This window comes from Lissotriton helveticus, chromosome 2_2, assembly GCF_964261635.1.
Source record: "Lissotriton helveticus chromosome 2_2, aLisHel1.1, whole genome shotgun sequence".
NCBI lineage: Eukaryota > Metazoa > Chordata > Amphibia > Caudata > Salamandridae > Lissotriton > Lissotriton helveticus.
In genome coordinates this window covers 383,872,806-383,893,394 of record NC_136060.1, presented here as the reverse complement: position 1 = coordinate 383,893,394, position 20,589 = coordinate 383,872,806, and the positions used below count along the sequence as shown (strand labels likewise).

General features: G+C 46.7%; 1 protein-coding gene and 1 long non-coding RNA gene across 2 annotated transcripts in view; one reads left to right on the top strand and one right to left on the bottom strand.

The window, feature by feature from the left end:
- POLN (DNA polymerase nu) overlaps positions 1–20,589 on the bottom strand; it is a 2,689,548-nt gene that overhangs the window by 241,560 nt on the left and 2,427,399 nt on the right. The gene's annotated exons all lie outside the window — the stretch shown is intronic.
- The window catches only part of LOC144821486 (uncharacterized), a 179,746-nt gene that overhangs the window by 806 nt on the left and 158,351 nt on the right, over positions 1–20,589 (top strand). The window contains exon 2 of the long non-coding RNA XR_013608367.1: positions 11,585–11,714. This is a non-coding gene — a long non-coding RNA (uncharacterized LOC144821486). The remainder of the gene's footprint in view (positions 1–11,584; positions 11,715–20,589) is intronic.

Here is a 20,589-nt window from a genome sequence, read left to right as displayed (position 1 = left end):
ACCAAACTAGATCTCCTACTTTATAGGGTAGTTCTGGTGTTCTGTGTTTGTCCACTGTAATCTTTGTGTTAATGTTATTTCTTGCTAAACTAATCTTGGCATTTTCTTGTAGTTCCTGTAACAGTGCTAACTTTTCATTGACTGCTGGCATTGCATCTACGAGATAGGGAAGTGGAGTAGGAAGGGATCGTGGATGAAATCCCGTGGTGAAGTAAAAGGGGGAACAACCTAATGCTGAATGGAGACTATTGGTATAAGGAAATTCTGCTAGAGGCAAAACTAAGACCCATTGTGATGTACCTGTGGTGGTTAGACAACAAAGACACTGTTCAAGGTACTGATTCACCTTTTCTGTCTGGCTGTCAGTTTGTGGATGACAGGCTGAAGATAAAGCTATTTCTATTCCTAGTTGAGTGCATAACTGTTTCCAAAATGTTTTAATGAATTGAGGGTCTCTATCGGAAATGATTTTACTGGGAAGGCCATGGAGTTTCATGATGTTATTGATAAAAATGTCACTAAATTCGGTTGCAGTTGGTAGTTTCCTTAAGGAATACAATGTCCAATTTTGGACAGCAAATCAACAACAACTAAAATTGTTAGATTTAGGTAAATCGGTGATAAAATCTAGACTGATGGTATGCCAGGAAATCCATGATATGGGCAATGGTTGCAAAAGACTGGTGGGAGCTACATGTAATGATTTCTGTTTAGCGCACACTGGGCTTGTTTTGACATACTGCTGAACATCCTGTCTAATCTTTTCCCACCAAAAAGTTCGTAGACATAATTCTGATGTTTTGTTTACACCAGGATGAGCTGCCATACCTGACTCATGATTCCCTTTTAGTATTTGTTGTTGTTGAGATTCTAGTGGAACATAATGTTTGTTATTATGAAAAAAATAGCTATCTAAAATGGTGTTATTTTTATTTGTTAACCACTTTTGCTGATTCAAAGACTGAACACTCTGTTTAAATTGAATTAAGAAAGTGTCAACGTGGGTAACTGCCACTACTTTTTCTGGTGGGATTATGTGTAAAGGATGGTTATTGTCCTCTGAGGAGTTTTCACAAGACATTCTAGACAAGGTGTCAGATATAAGTTGTGTTTGTCCCGGGAGATGTGTTATTAAAAAATCTAATTCGCTAAAGAAATGCAACCAGCGCATTTGTCTGGGAGTGACTGCCTTGACAGAACTAGAAAACGAAGATTCTTGTGATCTGTGAATAATGTTATGGTGTGTTTAGCACCTAGTAAATGGTGTTGCCATTCTTGAAAAACTGCCTTAATTGCTAACAATTCATGTTCCGCCACTGTATAATTTTGGTCAGCGGGTAATAACTTTCGTAAATAAAATGCAATTGGGTGCAGATGTCCTGTATTGAATTTTTTCTTCATTAATACTCCACCTAGTGCAGTTTGAGAAGCGTCTGCTTCCACAAAAAATGTATTGTCAGGATCAGGGTGGATCAAGATGGGTGCTACCGTAAATGCTTGTTTTATTTTGTTAAATGCGTTTTCAGCGTATGTGTTCCCCTGACCCTGCTGACCTTTCCTAAGAAGCTGAGTAATAGGGGTTACAATGTCTGAGAATTTGGATATGAAGCGCCTGTAAAAATTTGCAAAACCTAGTACTCGCTGTATTTCTTTTACAGAGGTTGAAGTGGGCCAATTTAAGACTGCTTCTACTTTCTTAGGATCCATGGTAATGCCCTCAGGGGAGAGTAAATACCCCAAAAATTCAACTTTTTTGGTGTTAAAAACACATTTTTCAAGCTTAGCAAACAAGGAATGATCTCTTAGTCTTTCTAAAACAGCACAGACATGTTGTGTATGTTCTTTTTCTGTTTTGGAAAAAATTAATATATCATTGATGTAAACGATGACGCAAATAGCAAGTAAATCGTGGAGCACCTCATTTATAAAATATTGGAACGCAGCTGGGGCATTACAGAGACCGAATGGCATGACCATATATTCAAATAGACTTTACTTCGTGCGAAATGCGGTCTTCCATTCGTCTCCTTCTTTTATACGAATAAGATGGTACGTGCCCTGTAAATCTAATTTGGTATAAATGGTAGACGCCTTGACTTGGTTCAACAGTACTGGAATTAGGTGCAGTGAATATCGATTTTTGATTGTTGCTTTGTTGATGATACAATAATCGAAGCATGCCCTAAGATCACCTGACTTCGTAGCCACAAAAAAGAGTGGCGAAGAGATGGGTGAAGTTGAGTGTCTGATAAAACCAATCTCTAATAGTTTGTCTAGGTAAGTTTTCAAGTATTGATTCTCAAGCTCAGTTACAGCTTAAATCCTGCTACAGGGTAGGACTGCACCAGGAATTAAGTCTATTCTGCAGTCATAAACCCTGTGTGGTGGTAATTGGGTAGCCTGGACTGGATCAAAACGTCAGAATACTCTTGATACTCAGTAGGTAATTGGGGAGAACTACTCTGCAGGACTGAACAAAATAAAGGAACTATAGGATCTTGATTTTCCAAGTAACAGTGTGCTCTGCAGAATGAAGAATCCAATGTTACTGTTCTTTTTACCCAGTCTATCTTTGGGTTATGTAGTTCTAACCAAGGAACTCCTAGAAGTACTCCAAAGGTAGGTGTGTCTATTAAGTCAAAAACAGTATTCTCAGTATGTCCATTTTCTCCAACTAAGGTTCGCGGTACCATGTGGAACTTGATTAAACCAGAGGATAACACCGAGTCATCAACAGCTCTGACAGGCTCCAGTTTTGTTTTTGGAATTTGTGTAATTCCTAGTTTTGTGGCCAACTCTAAATCAAAAAAATTGCCAGTGGCACCAGAATCAATTAAAACAGAATGACTGTGTCTCTGTTGTGCAGAAATAATAAAAGTTAGCCTAATTGTCATATGTTTCGGAATACGATTGATAATATTGGTAGCATATTGTGAGATCTGTGAGACACTGGTTCTCGAAGAGGCGACCTCGCAACTCCTCGAGAGTCTCCTGTCTTTCTCTTCAAAAGATACCGGACCCTTTATGCCTCAAATTTGCATTGGTTCTACACTGTTGTTTTTGTCTTCAATTTCTTTTTTCTCATTTTTAAAATGTAAAACTCTGGGTTTGCATCTGCGTCTTTCGCTATTTCTTTCTCCAAGCTTAACTACTAAATCAAGAAATTCAGTATAATCATCAGGTAGATCCACAATATGTGCCAAAGAGTCTATTAAATCATCCCTGAGGCCATGGTAAAATAAATAAATTATTTTTTCCTCAAGCCAACGTGTCTCCGATAATAATCTAATAAAGCTAGTTATCTAAGTTGTTAAATCTTTTGACCCTTGACGTAAATTCAGCAACTCATTGTCGGATGCTTGTATGAAAACATTTTTTGCAAATAAACAAGAGATAGCAGTTGTAAACGCCACTAAATTGTGCAATAACGGATCATTAGAGTTAACTAAAGGCATAGCCCAGTTGGCTGCTAATCCTCCTAAATAAGAAATTATAAAAGCTTCCTTTGTTGTGTCCGTGGTAAAAATCTGCGATTTGCACAAGAACTGCAACTGACGTTGACTCATGAATGACGCAAAATTATTGCTGTCTCCCATGAAACGTTCAGGATTTGCTAGAGGAACAGGGCTAGGGGACACCACAGTAACCTGAAGATTCTAGTCTGTGTTTGGGGTTGAAGTTGCAGGGGAATAAAAGGTTGTGGAACCAAATTTAGGTGGGGCAAGAATGGGCCGCTGTTCTAAACGTTGAGGATCTCTCCAACTTGTGAACTCTGATTAAATTTGTGCTGCTTCCTGCCTAAGTGCCTGATTTTCCTGCTTAAGTTCCTGCAGTTCTTCGGTTAATTTTTGAATCAGTACAGTCAACTGTGAAGGGTCCATATTGTCTTGCTCTACCTCCAAAATCCAGGATCAAGGGAGGAACAATTGTTTGGGGTTTGGCTTCGATTTCTGTAACAACAGTCACTCACCTGCACACCAGTTTGTTCCTTCCTTGATGCTGACTGTTCCCAAATCCCTTTGGAAATTACAAGAATGGCAAGGAAAATACACGCTTGCCGCTCAAATAACTTACTGGGGAAGGCGGATGGGAGAGAGAGAGAAGAGAAACAAAACACTGTACTTCGTCCGATTCTTTCTACTTGTTTTCTGGAATGTCACTCAGGAATTCTCTCATGGAAGGGATGGGGAAGGAATCTGGTTTCAAGGAAGATCTTCTGGAATATTGTTGTCAAGTTACTCTATTGGAGAGGAAACAATGAACCTAACTTAACTTCCACTATTATCATACATAAAATACATTAATCTTCGACATACGTGTAGTTTTGAATGCCTACTGATTGTTATATATGCAAACATCACAGTGATATGAGGCGTCTGTAATCACGCTATTTCCATATGTATTTCTCCAGAGAAAATAATCTAAGGCACAACATTAAGATTCAAGAATCACTATCATGTAACATAACAGAATCAGAGAGCATCAATTATTTTCATTCTTAAGCTTCACCAACATACCTGATTGTGTCTTGTATTATTTCCGAAATGGTTCACAAACTAAAATAATTACATGTACCATGCTATGAACACTTTATTATTATATATAAGCTTTATTCGATTTTCATAAAAAAATCATAAAAGCACAACACATACATCAAAATATAATCACAATTAATATATGTTTACGTATGCGTTAACAGTTAAAAACGGCGAATGTAATAATCAAATCATTAAAAAAAATTGTGCAAATACAGTATGATTTAAGGTGCAATTTGTACTGTCTAACACAATGAGCATGGAGGGACCCAGGCAAGAATGTTTTACCGCATGGTTTTCCGTAACAACATGACAGATCTTAAAAAACAAGATACCGCAAAAATTACATGCTCATCTTCAAGTTGTAATAGTCTTAAGAGGGCAGGCCTACAATTTCTTACACCCCACCGATTTAAAAGAGGTTTTAGATAAAGTTTTCTAGGGGTGGAATAGAAAGTGCAAAAGAACATTAGGTGCAAGTTAGATTGCAGAGCGGTATTATCACAGGTGCAGGGCAATTTAGAGGTCGACCAATGATTCATCTCCGGTACAGATACCATGCGGAAGAAGGTCCCAAGGCGAAGACGGGACAAAAGCATTCTATGGAACGGGCTGGGATCCACAATTAGGTACATTTGCATGCCTTCGTTGGGGGTGATTTCCTGAAAATTTAAGATGGTCTGTTTGTTCTTTTCAACATTCCATCTCAAAGTTTCCAGATGGGTGATTAATGTTTTTTTTAGAGCTGATCTAGAAATACCCTCCAGGGTACTGGGTTTTACATAGTATTCTGGGAGACCCAGCTCATTAAGTAAAGATCTTACATACGACAACCATCGGAAGCTTGCAACCCCATCTAGGGCCAGGCAATCCTCCAAGAGGTCCCTGTTGAAACTGGCTTCTCTTGTGGTCCATACCTTGTGCCACAAGAGAATTGGGGCCATCTTAATTATGTCGCTCAGGTACTTAACTCCTGTCTCTATGTGCGTCATGAATGAGGATGAGGTTTTTGCTACACCTAGGAGATAACTGATGAATTGGTTCTCACTGCCCTGCAAGGATTGATCCTTCGCAATGCCCCAAAGTCCCGCCCCATAGGTGGCTGTGGACACACACTTCGCCCGGTATATCTGTACCAGCTCTTTGATAGGTTTACCTCCCACCCTGTTGGAAAAAGCGCGTAAAGCGCCTATGGTGCGAATGAAGGCCAGTTTCCTCGCTTCAATCGCCTGCTTCCAACGGCATCGCCTGTCAAACAGTATGCCCAAGTAGCAGAACTTATCTACAGTGGCTATATTCTGTTTGTCCAGGGAGACATTACACGGCGCCCTCCTACGTTTGTTGGAACATGGCATGGTAAATGTTTTTGAAATGTTCACTTTCAGCCCTCTATCCTGCATGTACCCTGCAAATTTAGTCACCGCCCTCTGCAGTCCCACTTGAGTCTGGGACATTATTGCCGCGTCATCGGCGTACAAGAGAATTGGCACCGGTGAACCTTTCACGGTAGGGTATTCATTTTGGAAAAGAGAGAGGTAATGGCCCACTGAATTTATATAATAAGTAAAAAGCCTTGGGGCCAAAATACACCCCTGTCTAACCCCTCTTGACAGGACAAATTTGTCGGTACTTTCGCCCTGTTTGCCATATCTTACTCTTGCCCCACAGTTATGATACAGCTCTCTGATGAAAGTGATTATGCGTGCATCAATGCCCATCTCGGCCAATGTTGACCATAAAAGGATATGGTCCACGCAGTCAAAAGCACAACTTAAATCAACAAAAGTTATAAAAAGTGACCCACCTCTAGCCTGAGTGTATTTCTCACATAAAAGCGCCAGGTTTAGACACTGCTCGCCAGTCCCTAGGCCCTTCCTAAATCCATATTGGAAGTGTGAGACAACGTTGTGCTCCTCCTCCCAATCCTGAAGCCTCTTCAAGATAATGCTCCCTGCTAATTTCATGAGGCCATCCAATAAAGATATAGGCCTATAGCAGGTCGGGTCATCTCGCCTGCCCTTTTTAAAAATGGGAACCACTATTGCGTCCGACCAAGTTTCGATAAACCCCTTTTGATTGCCCTTGTTCAGCACATTTGTAAGCAGAGGGGCCCAGAAGTGTGGTTCAGCTTTGTACACGTCTACCGGGGTACAGTCTGGCCCTGGTGCTTTGCCTGCTGCACTGTCCCTTATTGCATCCTGCACTTCACCTACTGAGAAAATAATATCAATCGGGAATGGGGAGACTGGGAGATGGGTGTCCCTCCTAGTTTCTGTATTTTGGGGAGATATTGGAGTTAGCCCTATCGAGATGGTGGCGTCATCAGGCTTTGAATGCTTATATAATTGCCTGAAATGTGTAAGCCATCTGTCGCCCGTTATGGCCAGATCTATGTTATTTCCACTATGATTCGGTTGGTACAGAGATTTGACCAGTCTCCAAAATTTAGTGGTATTTTTCTGGGAGGCTGCTTCTCTTAGTGTGGCCCAAGCTTGCTTTTTTAAGGCCAGGGTTCTTTCTTTTAATACACGTTTATATGCTTGCCTAACACTGCGGATTAAATGGGGTCCCTCGGTTTAATGGCCAAAGCTTTTTTAAGGGCTTTTAGTGCTTTCGTGCACTTCCCATCAAACCACCCTTCTCTAGGTGTGTAATTATTAGCTGCCCGGGTCAGCACATTTTTAATCCGATATTGTATATTGGCAAAAGCTGACATGACTGTAGAGGGGTCCGCATCTTCCTCAAGGCAAACTTTAACGTCATTTACAGAGTCGGAGATTAGCTTTTTCAGAAACACACTGGGGACGATCTTCTCCCATTTCACCACGTAACCATTAGTTTTAGATAGTTCTACCCTATAAGGATACATGCATTGGGTAGGATTTTTAACATTTCGCTCCTTTACTTTGACGCTGATGGAAAGGGGGTAATGGTCGCTAAATACATCCTTGCCAACCACCCACGAGGTCAAGAACCCAAAGTTGGCAGTGGTTATCAATATAAAATCAATAGTTGAGTTGCAACCTCTGCCAAAGAAGGTTGGCTCGAACTCCACAGGTGCGGGACAAATCTGGTTGGCAAAACCAAGATAAAAATTAAAAACAAAAGTATTTAACAGCATCCCCCTCTTTGAGTGAACAAAATGAGTTGGAATTTCCTCACCATAATCTGCGAGGCCACACAAAGGAGAATCGTGCTGTGGGCAAATTGTACAGTTAAAGTCCCCTGCCCAAATTATTTTTGCCCCCTTAAAGCGATCCACAGAATGCAAAATCAGACGTGACATGTGTGACATGGTGGATTCCAGTTCAATATCAGACATATTATTGTAAAAGTTCACCAGTACAATATTCTCTGTCTTGCCCCACTTAAAAGATAAAATTTGGAAGTAGGTGTTGGAGATGAATTTGTAGATCTTAACATTTGCTGTTGTTGAGACATAGACACAGAGGCCCCCCTTATTATGACCCTGAGCTGACAGCGTGGCCGAGGTGTAAAAAGTTTGGTACCCCAGAAGATGGACTTCTTCACAACACCAAGTTTCTTGGAGACATATGATGTCGTGAGTGTGAATAACATCTAACCAGGCTTTATTATGAACTTTACTGGCTAACCCCGCAACATTCCATGACAGAAGTGAATTAAAAACGGGTGTATTGCTAATGTCCCCACGTGGGCAGCCCGCATTCGCACAAGGTATATCTACTTGCTGAGTTGGAGTGATACAGGTAAGGGAAAGAATGGAAGGATTAGAAGTGGAACAATTAAGCGTGGAAGGTTGGGGCAAGTATTGGGTGGAGCCAGGTAGCAAGGGTTCACCCGGAGAGTCCATCCCCACCACCATACTACCCTGACGGCTCTCAGGCGGGCTAGATGACAAGAAGTGGGCCGTTGCGCACTGTCTGTACTGCGAGCCTACAGCAGGCTTAACTTTATTATTCGGCTTATGAAGTCATTCATTGTCATCTAGGCCTGAAAGCGGCTGGTAAAAATTAGACAGGGGTATATTCCAGAAATCTTTGGGGTTGTGATGATTTGGATCGCCCAATTGCCGTCTGGGGTTATAAAGATTTCTCAGTGGAAGGGGTGCCTGACTGGGCTGCAACCAGAAATCATCGATATTATCGTAATGATTCCGGCCCCTAGGTGTTTGCATAGCATCCATACTATATGGGGCAACTAGTCTGTGCGAGATTAGGGCAGAGGTGTGTAAAGGATAGGGGAAAGGAGTGTTGTGGCCCATGAGGTGTTTATGAGATGTGGGGATGTTGGGGCCGCCGGGGGCTTTTAGGCGACCATAGCTATCGGAGGGATAAAGTTTTGACCGAGCTGGGGGTTGTCTCAGCATACTCTCGGGATAGAAATAGCTTAGGTTGTGGGTTGAAATTCCCCCCTCTCCTGAGCCAGGATACCAGTCACTGATGTGAGTGACCAATCTATGGTCTTTGATATTAACTAGGATCACATCACCATCAATGTCCTTGGGTCTACTACCTACCCAATTGCATCGCCTGGCCGAGACGATATCGCCATTTAAATGTGGCGGGAGTGGTCTGTTTCTTCTCAACCAATAGATAACCTTGTTTTTTAGATTGGCCTGATGTTCAGGGTTACCTTCTGGCAGGGGCGGAACTCCTGTAAGTGCTATAACGTAGTTTATGCACTCGGGTGGTAGATCAGCGGTATTCGTTGATCTTCTATTAGATTTATGTGTTACAGTAAGAGGGGTTTTTGAATTAATGCTGTTATTGGAATTCGTAGTATGGGGCCTTGTAGTGGTATGAAATTTTCCTGCGGTCGGGGATTTGTCCAATACAGTGGTGTTGCTATTACTATTATTACTATTTTTGGCCTTAGGGTCTCCATTCTTGGGGGGTTTTGGTGGCTCAGCTATAGATGGTGCGTTTGCCTTAGGGACGCCGGTCACCATCTTGGGTGGATTAGATTTTTTAGTGGACTGTGATGAGTCACTCGTAACGTTCGGTTTAGGGCAAGGTATTCCGTTTTGTTCTAATAAGATTTTATCGACATTCTCCCCTAATCTTTTGATCCTTTCAATGAGGGGAAGGATCAACGCCTTAATGAGGCGGTCAATGTCATTCAGTAACCCTGCGTAACTGGGTACCGAGATTGAGTTGGCGGTCAACTCTTTCGCAGGGTCTAAAGTCCCTACCTTGTCCGGGATAGTGAATGGAGTGGATGGCACTTGAGTGGGAGGAACGGTTCTCCTTTTAATTATCAGCTTCTTTCTTCTCTTCCTTGGTGGAGAGCCAAAGGGGATTTTAACAGAGGGGGTTTTGAGGGTCTTAATGGAGTCCCTTGGCGGTGATATTAGAAGCTGGCCCTCGGGGATGCTCTTGGTATGATGGTCAAGTCCAATTGGTGTAAACACGGGAGAAGGTATACCTATATCATAAAGGAGAGCTGGTTCCGCAGAAGGAGTGCTTAGATCAATGATCTGGGTGTCAAGTACCTGGGAATAATTAGAGTCAGAAATAGTAATAATATCCTTCTGCACAGGGGGACTAGTCTGGAAAATGAGGGGAATACCATCTATGGATGGCGAAGTATTAACAGGATCTATTGGTGTGGTGAGATCGATGGGGGACGATAGGGTTGTAGTGGGTGTATCCAGGGGCTGAAGAGGTCTTAATTTTAATTTTTCAATGGAGAAACGTCGACCCGCACGTTTCTCTGCCAGAGTGAGCTCCCGGTCTACATCCGTTTTAATTTTGGCAAAAAATTTGTCCAAAGGTCCAAATAAGGGAGACCCTTGTGTGGCCGGCACAAGGGTAACCTCAGAGGTAGACATCACTATGGGCGTATGGAGGCGTGTAAGGCAGGATTGGGGGACACTAATGTGATTGACAAGAAAAGAAAAAGGCACTAGGATTAAAAAGCACAATTATGCCGAGAAGTCGGCTACCGGAGGGATACAACAAAAATCGGGATGTCTAACTTACAATCTGCTAAAGCAAAGGGGAAAGAGAGTGAGCCCGACCCGGCCGCTGTCGGCCCCGGACGGCCACAGACGGTCCCGCCCTTGTCCCGGGCTTCTACCGGCGCCCTCCCGCGCGCTCCCGCGCAGCGGGAATGGTGGGTCCTCTATGTAGCTGTCCAATAGGCTACCGGGAGGGCGAGGCCGGCAGGGAGCAGCCCAGCTGGACTAAGGGCGCGCGGGGACTCCTGGTCCTCGGAGTCCACCGCTGTCGCTCGCAGCCCTGCCGGTCAGTCCAAATCAGTGCCCCCTCTCAAAACAGAAAAGCGCTGCAAGCCGCGCAGCGGGTCCGGCGAGGCGTGGCGGCTGCAGCTGACTCCACAGACTTCCTCGCTGGGGTAGGTGATGCCTTAGAAAGGCTCGGCGTTTGCACAAAGAATCCACTGGAGGCCAGGTGGTGGCGGTGATTTAACGGTGTGAAGGTGAGGGCGGGGCCGGCAGGGAGAGCAGCCCAGCTGGACTAAGGGCGCGCGGGGACTCCTGGTCCTCGGAGTCCACCGCTGTCGCTTGCAGCCCTGCCGGTCAGTCCAAATCAGTGGCCCTTCTCAAAACAGAAAAGCGCTGCAAGCCGCGAAGCGGGACCCGCGCAGCGGGTCCGGCGTGGCGTGGCGGCTGCAGCTGACTCCACAGACTTCCTCGCTGGGGTAGGTGATGCCTTAGAAAGGCTCGGCGTTTGCACAAAGAATCCCTATGAACACTTCTTTTGTGTTATTTCCAGAATTAACTGAAATAACTGACTTTACAAAACAATGAATTCAAAACACTTCTGATGCTAAAACAACTGTCTTGGTTGTTTAGAAATAGTTAAATAAAGTCTTGTTAAGTTCAGATCTTTTTTAAGTACTGTCCTTGCTTTCAAATACAATTTAAATGTTCAAACAAAGTTAAAAGCTTTCACAGTCTCAGCGTGATGATTAATGCTTTGATGTGCACTTTAAATGTCCTGGCAATGTTTCAAAAGCATTTAAAGTCTTACCGCGATGATTTAAAGCCTGATTTTCACTTTACCGTCTAAGCAACCGATCTTCAAGCTTTGCTTTTTTCCTCCTAGGGGCCGGAAGAAACACCGAAGGACAGGAATGCAAGAGGCACCAAGCCTGAACCTCAGCTGAAGACGGGGAATGAAGAATGCCACACTGGAGCAGCTTAGATTCGTCAACGCTGCAGCAGGATGGAATCAGGTGAGTACTGGAATCCAAAAAGCGTAGCGTGTGTGTAGGAGCGAGTACGGTTTTTAAATACTTGAGCGCTCCACTTCTCTTCCTGAACACACGTGTGCACATTGGAGCAGTTTGCACAGGTACACGTTTTAACAGTTGGCATTTGCTTACTCTTTGCTGACTCAGAGCACCTGCTAAAAACTCGTGGAAAGGAAAGCACATGTTTTGGTGCATTTTGACAACCTGTTCTGTTACTTCAAGGAACGAGTAATGCTACATGTCTGCTGACAAGTTTTATGTTAAACCATAATGCACGATACTGCATAGTGAATAACAAAATGCATACTGTGATGAAACAACCACAATAAATCTTGATTTATAAAACATCAGTTGTGCCATCCATGCAATCTTCCTGAAACCGATGATAAGTTTTTTCCACCCATAGCAGCTCGTTTATCTTTCTTAATAATCTCAACACACTTAAAAGAGTGTTCAACTCTTTTTGCAACTTGTAAAACTTCAAGCGAAGGTTCATCTTGCATCCATAACTCCTCCCGAACTTTTTCAATAGTACACCCTACTATAAATTGATCTCTAATCCTCTCATCCACAAGATTAGCAAATTTACAAGATGTAGCCAGTTTTCTGAGATAAGTAACATAACTTACTACTGACTCGCCTTCACCTTGCAGTCTCTTTGCGAAATGGTACCTTTCTAAAATTGTGCTAACTTTTGGGAGAAAGTGTTTGTCCAACTTTTTAATGCATATGTCATATTCAATAAGCCCTTGAGCCTCAACATTGTTCAACTCAGGAAGATGGTCATATACTTCTTGGCCCTCAGAACCTAAAGCACAAGTTACTTACCTTCGGTAACGATATATCTGTAAGAAACAGTAGTTAGCGTTAGATTCCTTACCTTAGAATATCCCCAGGTGTCAGACTGGATTAGGAAAGTTTTGCGTAGCAGTACCGCTGCGCGTCGGTAGGCGTCGTCTGTGGCACCACGTCGGTCGTTGGCGTCGTGATTGCCGGGATGGCGTCGGAGTACTTAGACGCCGCCCTCGCGCACTGACGTCAGTTCTTGTACATAGCTTTCCGCGCCAGGAACGCAGAGCCATGCAAGAAACCGACACTGGTGCCATGAAACTAGCGCCCTGAAAGGGATGTCCTTAACCCTAGATATCGGTTCACAGAACGGGGAGGATGGGTGGGGCGGTAAGGAATCTAACACTAACTACTGTTTCTTACAGATATATCATTACCATAGGTAAGTAACTTGTGCATCTGAAAGAAACAGGTTAGTGTTAGATTCCTTACCTTAGAATAGATACTCCAGCAATACCAACCCCGGTAGTGGGTCTGCGAACCAAGATCACACCAGAAAGTCCTGGAGAACGTAACGGCCGAAAAAGCCATCTCTCCGGACTTGGCTGTCCATGCAGTAGTGTTTAGCGAACGTGTGCAGCGAGGCCCACGCAGCTGCCTGACAGATGTCCTGCAAGGGGACTCCCCGACCCAGGGCAGTAGTAGCCGCCGTGGCCCAAGTGGAATGGGCGCGCAGCCCAACAGGAGGCTCCTTTTTCACCAAGGAATAACAGACCTTGATGCACAACACGACTCACCGAGAGATGGTCCATTTGTGCACCACTTCTTAGCGCCCACATAACCAACAAAGAGCTGGTCGTCTACCTGGAACTGGCATGTGCAGTCTAGATAGAACGAGAGCGCACGTTTTGGGTCCAGACAGTGGAGCCTCTCTTCTTCCTTGGAAGGATGCGAAGGCGGAAAGAAGGTGGGCAAGGTGATGGACTGCCCGATATGAAAGGCTGTAACCACCTTGGGCAGGAAAGAAGGACGAGTTCTCAAGACAACTTTGTCCAGATGGACAGAGAGGAAATGAGGCTTAGAAGATAGAGCCTGGAGCTCACTCACTCTCCTGGCAGAGGTGATGGCAATCAGGAATGCAGTCTTAAGAGTCAGAAGACGAAGAGGGCAATTGTGAAGTGGCTCGAAAGGAGCGCACATCAAATAGGTTAGAACAAAGTTCAAGTCCCACTAAGGCATCACAAAAGGAACAGGAGGAAACATGTGCGTGATGCCTTTAAGAAATCTATTTACAACCGGGGACCGGAAAAGAGAAGGCTGATCAGGAAGCCTCAAGTAGGCGGAAATGGCAGAGAGGTAGCCTTTGACAGTGCCCAGAGTAGAGCCCTGCCGGGCAAGACAAAGAAGAAAGAGGAGAACCTCTGAAAGGGCGGCAGAGAGAGGATCCACAGCCTTTGCTGTGCACCATGCCACAAATTTGTTCCACCTGCAGGCGTATACCTATTTTGTGGAGGGACGCCTGGCTGCCGGAATCACATCACAGACTTCAGGAGGCAAGTCAAATGGCCTCAACTGTCGCCGCTCAAGCTCCACGCAGGTAGGTGGAGACTGGACAGGTTCGGGTGGAGGACCATCCCCTGCTGATGTGACAGAAGGTCCTCCTGAAGAGGCAGACGAATCGGGGGATCGACTGAAATGCTGAGTAGCTCGGGATACCAATCCGGAGCCACAAGGATGACTTGGGCCCAGTCGCACTTGATCTTCTTCAGCACTCTGAGCGGAAGTGCTATTGGCGGAAGGGCATACAACAGACCGCAGCTCCACTCGCGATGAAAAGCGTCTCTGAGCGAGTGCCGCCTTGGACATTCCAACGCGCAGAACTGATGACATTGCGCCTTCTCTTCGGTGGCAAATAGATCTAACCAAGGCTCTCCATACTGCTGAAAGAGGCTTCGCGCCACGTCCGAGTGCAGATGCCATTCGTGATCCATCATGCACCGGCGGCTGAGTTCGTCCGCCTTGGCGTTCAGGGAACCTGCCAAGTGTTAAACAACCAGGGTGAAGCCCTGGTGTTCCAGCCATTGCCAGAGGCTCAGACCCTCCTGACAAAGAGTCCACGACCCCACCCCGCTCTGTTTGTTGCAGTACCACATGGCGGTGGTGTTGTCCGTGAACACCTACACTACACTTCCCCGGACAGAGGGAAGGAATGTTTTCAGTGCAAGCCGGATCACCCACAGCTCCAGAAGGTTGATGTGGAGCCGGGACTCCGCCAGAGACCAGAGGCCTCTGATCTCCGCCTCTCCCATGTGCCCCCTCCAGCCCAGGAGGGATGCATTTGTCACTACTACGTGCTCCGGTTGGGGTAGGGAGAGGGATCTGCCGCTGACCCAAATGCGGTCCGTGAGCCACCACTGCAATTGTCTTGCAGTGCCCTCCGAGATCCGGACGTGGTCGGACAGGTTGCCCTGATGGTGGGCCCACTGAAAATTCAGGTCCCACTGCAGAGCCCGCATCCGCCACTTGGCGTGATGCACCAGAAGGATGGAGGAGGCCATCAGCCCCAGAAGCCGCAGCGTCAACCTGACCGAGACTCGGGATAAAGGCTGACAGATCAGAATCAGAGCCTGAATATCCCGAACCCGATGTTCGGGAGGATAAACCCGAAACTGCGCCGAGTCCAGACCGCTCTGATGAAGAGGAGCTTCTTAGAGGGCACAGGTGTGACTTCGGCACATTGATGGAGTATCCCAGCAGGTGCAGGAGGTCGGCCGTTGTCTGGAGGTGGCTGACGTTTGTCTGGGGCGAGCCCGCCTTCAACAACCAGTCGTCGAGATAGGGGAAGACTAAGACCCCCAATCTGTGCAGATGAGCTCTGACCACCGCCATTATTTTCGTGAACACCCGATGGGCGCTGGTGAGGCCAAAGTGGAACATGGTAAACTGAAAATGCTCGTCGCCTACCGTGAACCGCAGGTAACTCTGGTGGGCTGGCAGGACGGGAATATGGAAATACGCGTCCTGCAAGTCCAACGCTACCACCCAGTCTCCAGGGTCCAGGGCAGCAAGGACCTGAGCTAAAGTCAGCATCTTGAACTTCTCCTTCGGAGGAAGCCGGTGATGCTCCGGAGGTCCAAGATAGGGTGTAGGCCTCCTTTGCCCTTCTTGGGTACCAGAAAGTAGTGGGAGTAGCAACCACGTCCTACTTCTGGCCCAGGAACGCGCTCAATGGCTCCCTTGGCCAAGAGGGCCATAACTTCCTCCTGCAGAAGTTGCAAGTGATCCCCCGACATGCAGTGGCGCTGCGGTGGCATGGCTGGAGGGGGTCGCCTCGACGGGGAGTAAGAAGCCCCTTCGGACGATTTGCAGTACCCACCTGGCCGATGTGATGGTACACCAGTAAAGGAGGTGATGGCAAACCCTGCCCACCACTGACGTCAAATGGGCCTGAAAGCTCGGACTAGGAAAGCTTTGAGGCAGATGCTGCGGGGGTGGATGTGGACTGACCTCGCCGTTGTCCCCCAGCACCGCCACGGCAGTTACCACGTCCACGACCGCGTTGAGGTTGGCTCTGCGGCCAGTGGCTAGCTGGATGTGTCGGGGTGCCCCTTCCTTGGCCACGAAAGGGGCAAAAAGCGGAAGTTTGCTGGCGTTGGCCTAGGCCCAAGGACATGGCCGTAGCCCTGTAGTCCTTGAAATGCTCCAGCGCACTGTCCGCTTTGTCACCAAAGAGGCGCCAACCATCAAAGTGCATGTCCATGAGTGTGGCTTGGACATCCCCTGAAAAGTTGGCGGACCTCAGCCAGGCGCGGCGGCGAACCGCCACTGTGGTTGCAATCGCCCTACCCAGCGAGTCCGTGGTATCGAGTCCACACCGTATGGAGTAGCGTGCTGCGTCCCGCCCTTCCGCCAGGGCTTCGGTGAGCTTTGCCCGGGCCTCCTCCGGCCACTGCAGCAGCACTTCCGCAACCGTATCCCACAGAGAGATGATGTAACGGCCCAAAAGGCAGGCGGTGTTGATAAACCGCAGCCCCAAACTCAGGGAGGAGAACAGTTTCTTGCCAAACTGATCGTACCTTTTGGATTCCCGATCCGGGGGAGCAGTCAGGAATGCGGTCTGGGATGTAGAGGCCTGGATCACCAGGCTCTCGGGGGTGGGGTCAACGGACAGGAAGCTGGGGTCGCCGGGAGCCGGGCGGTGGCGTGGGGCCACGTTCCGATCTACAAGAAGGCCTGTAAAGGGCTTGGACCAGGTGCCCACCAGAACATCGGTGAGGGCTTTGTTAAACGGCAGGAGAGGCTCCGAGGAGCTTGCCTACGGTTTGAGCATCTCAGCGGCCGCAACAGGGAGCTCAAGATCCATGGCCTTGGCCGCCCTAGTCAACACCACGCTGTAGGCAGCCCCCTCCTCCGTGGCCACGGTAGGAGGGGAGACAAATCCAGAGTCGGGCGAAGTGTCCAGACCACTGGCCTCCCCCAGCTCGTCTGCCCAGTCCTGGCTCAACTGGCACTGCAGTGCCAGAGGGTCCTCAGACCCCTCCAAGTCCCCCCGAGTCATCCATCTCCTGATAATCAGGGAAAAAATGTGGTGCCAGGTCATAGGTGAATTGCTCACCTATCGGACGCCGGACACGGACCGGGGTGAGGACCGGGGACGACGTTGTCCGGGGACGGCGTCGTGGGCGATACCAATGGTGACGGCGCCAGCGGAGGAGTCGTAAGGTCGACTGGCGGCACCACAGATCCAGCGGAGCCCTGCGGCATTGGGACCGAAGTCGCCGACGGCGCCGAAGCACCCGACTTGTCATCATGGTCGGCCCCGAGACAGTAAAGGCACCGATGGTGGGGGTCGGTCACCGACATCAAGCGGTGACAGTCCTCACAAGGTTTAAACCCAGGCATCCCTGTCGGCACCACGAGTCGAAGGTCGACTCGAGAATCGATCAAAAGGATCAAAAAAGTTAGTCAAGAATTGACTAGGAGTACTGCTCTTCCCGGATTTGCACTTGCTGGTGCGGAAAAAAGAAGAACTGATGTCAGCGCACGAGGGCTGCATCTAAGTACTCCGACGACATCATCCTGGCGATCATGACACCAACGACGGACGCGGACCCGCAGATAACGCCTACCGCCGCGCAGGGGTACCGCTACGCAAAACTTTCCAATCAATGTAGTAGAAGTGAAGATCTTCGTTCAGCACTAAGTGATGTTCCATAAACTTTTGCATAACGCTCAAAGACCTTCTTCCATTTTTGCCATTTTATAGGAGGATCTCCAGGCGATTCCAAGAAGAAAGGGGGAGCCGTGACATTTTGCATTGTACACTAGAGTAAATGGATTTAGTAAGAGTAAATACCAACACTGTCCACTACTGATATGCAAAAATTCAAAAACATTCTTAGAAGTGTTTGTTTATTGTTGACAGTTCAATTATTTAAAATCATTACAGTAAAAATAAAATAAAATACAAACAAGTAAAAATAAAAAAAAATAAAAAAAATAAACTAAAAGTTGGAATCCACACCCCCCATTTTTCACCCTCCCCTGCAGCCCCCCACCCCCGCTGAACTGCGTGTCTTTTCAAGCTGCGTGTCTTTCTGGCAGTCCTGTCCTGTGTTGCCAGGTCCCTTATTGCCATCAGCTCTTCGAACTTGATTTTGCTTCGGCAGAAGATCAATCGGGCTGGCTCCTCCGTTACCTTGGATTGTTGCTAAAGCACATGGTTTGCCTGTTTCTGCCTCTGTGTTGTGCGTACTTATGGTAAAGCACTTGCACCTAGGGCCAGTCTGATGTGATGGATACATTTTGCTGCTCTGGCGAGGGAGTGGGTTGTTGTTTCCGAGAAGCACCAATCTGATGCCTCCCTGCATGTTCTAATGCCAAGGTTTCTAAAGATGGGGCGAAGCATCCTTTGTCGCTCATTTATTAGTTTGGGGCAGCAACATAGTAAGTGGAGCCAAGATTCCTTTTGGTAATTGCAAAGACGACAAGAGGAAGCACCAACTGCGCGTGCCCATTTAGGATTGAGGTCCGCTGTTCTTAAGGCCACTAGTCTCATAAAAAGAATTTTCCAACGGGCCTGGGCCCCTAGTGCTTCATTTAGATATGGTTGGGCTTTCCCCATGATATAAGATTCATTCAGTGCCTTGGTAAGGATGTTCTGGCGAAGAGCGTTTAGATCCAGTTCTAACGAAATTGAGCGGACCTGCCGTCTCATGATGTTTGACCAGGTCTTGTGCGGGATTTCTGTTAGGAGCAGGCTTTGTGGTTCAATGTTAAGGGTCTCTATTGCTATGCCCAGCTTGATGTGCCAGGGGGAATCATTTTCTCTAAAGATTGTTGCCAGATGATGTTTGAGAGAGTCTTCGGGGGCTTTCAGGCACCTGATGTAGTACTTGATTAGATCCCCCTGGAGTGCCAGTTCTGGTCTGCTGAGCCCTAGTTCCAGCCATAACCTGATGTTCCTTGCATACCTAGGTGTTTGCAGCACGATTTTGTGTGCTTTGACCTGCGCTGCTGATATGAGTTTGTCGAGGTCTCCTGGGAATGCCAGATGCCCGTAATTAATGGCCGGGATTAGTTTAGCCTTTAGGACCTTCAGCATGGGTTCTGCTGTGGGGCTGGTTAAGCGTTGGCTGATGCGTCTCATTGATAAGAGTACACTCTTGGTTTTGGCTGTTAGATGTTTTGCTTGAGTTGCCGATGTTGCCCTCTCATGCAGCCAAACCCCAAGATAGTTGTAAGCTGTGGTAGTGCCAATTTGAAGATCACCCAAGATCCAGCGCGCTTGTTTTTTGTGAGGATATCTGCCGAATACCATTATCTTTGTTTTACTCTGGTTGACTGTTAAATGATTTTCCTTGTTGTACTTCCCCAGCTCTTTTAGTGCTCCTTGGAGGCCCACCCTTGTGTGATCCATCACTACAGTGTCATCTGCGTACTGGCTGTGCTATAGTCGATGAAACAGCAGAACAGTGGCATATGCCTGTCTTTCACTGCACGTTTTGAAAGGTAGGACAGGGTCATGATGTTGTCAATGGTTGCACTGTTGGCCCTGAAGCCGGTCTGATAGAATGGTAGTATTTCGTTGTTGTTAGCCCAGTCCTCTAATTCCCTCAGTAATAGTTTGGCATAGGCTTTGGCTTCAACATCCAGCAGGGCCACTAACCTATAGTTGGCAGGATTGGAGTGGTCACCTTTTTTGTGGATGGGAAAAAGGATTGAGCCTTTCCATGTTTGCGTGATGAGTGCTGTTGAGTATGTGTAATTATAAAGAGGGGTGAGAATTGAGGAAAAGAAAGATTGAGCTGTTTTGAATACCAGGGCTGGTATGCCATTTGGGCCTGGCGCCCCATCATTCCTCATATTCTTTATTTCCCTTGTTATTTCAGATTCTGTGAAGCCTTTGCCACCAGGTGTAGTTGTTCCTGCTTCGTCTATGTTCTCGGGGAAAGTATCTGTGTCGATCTTTGTTTCCCAGATGTTCTTAGGAGGGGCTTGCTCTGAAGTTGGTGTTTCTTTGTTATATAAGCCCCTTACATACGCTTCCCATTCGTAGCTTCCAATGTTGTTCGCCTTGCCTCTGGGCTGGGAGCTCAGGTGGTTTATGTATCTCGATAGTTTGGCGTTGTTCCTTTCCTTTAACAGGGTAAATACTGTGTTGCCATTTTTGTTCCATTTCTGTCCTCTTGTATTTGCCTACTTCCCTCCTGTAGGCAGCTCTCAGTGTGCTTATGTTGTTGGCCCCCTCTTCCGGTGAGCCTTTATTTTTCCTTTTCCTTAGTGCCTTCTTTAGAGCGCCTTTACGTTGTATCATGCTTTTTGGTATCTGTTTTGCCTTGCAGAAAGGTCTTTTTCTGCCTTGTTCTTTGCCCAGCTTCTGCCACAGGTCGTCCGTTAGTGCTTCCCAGTGCCCAAGAGTGTTGTGGTTAATTTCCCACGGTCCTCTAACTTCCTGCGTTGCTGCCCACTCCTGCATTTTCCCCTCAAGTTTGATTGTCCATTTTATTCTTTTGATGGCTCTGTATTGTTCCTCCCCTATGGTTTCTCCCATCAATTTCTGGAGCTC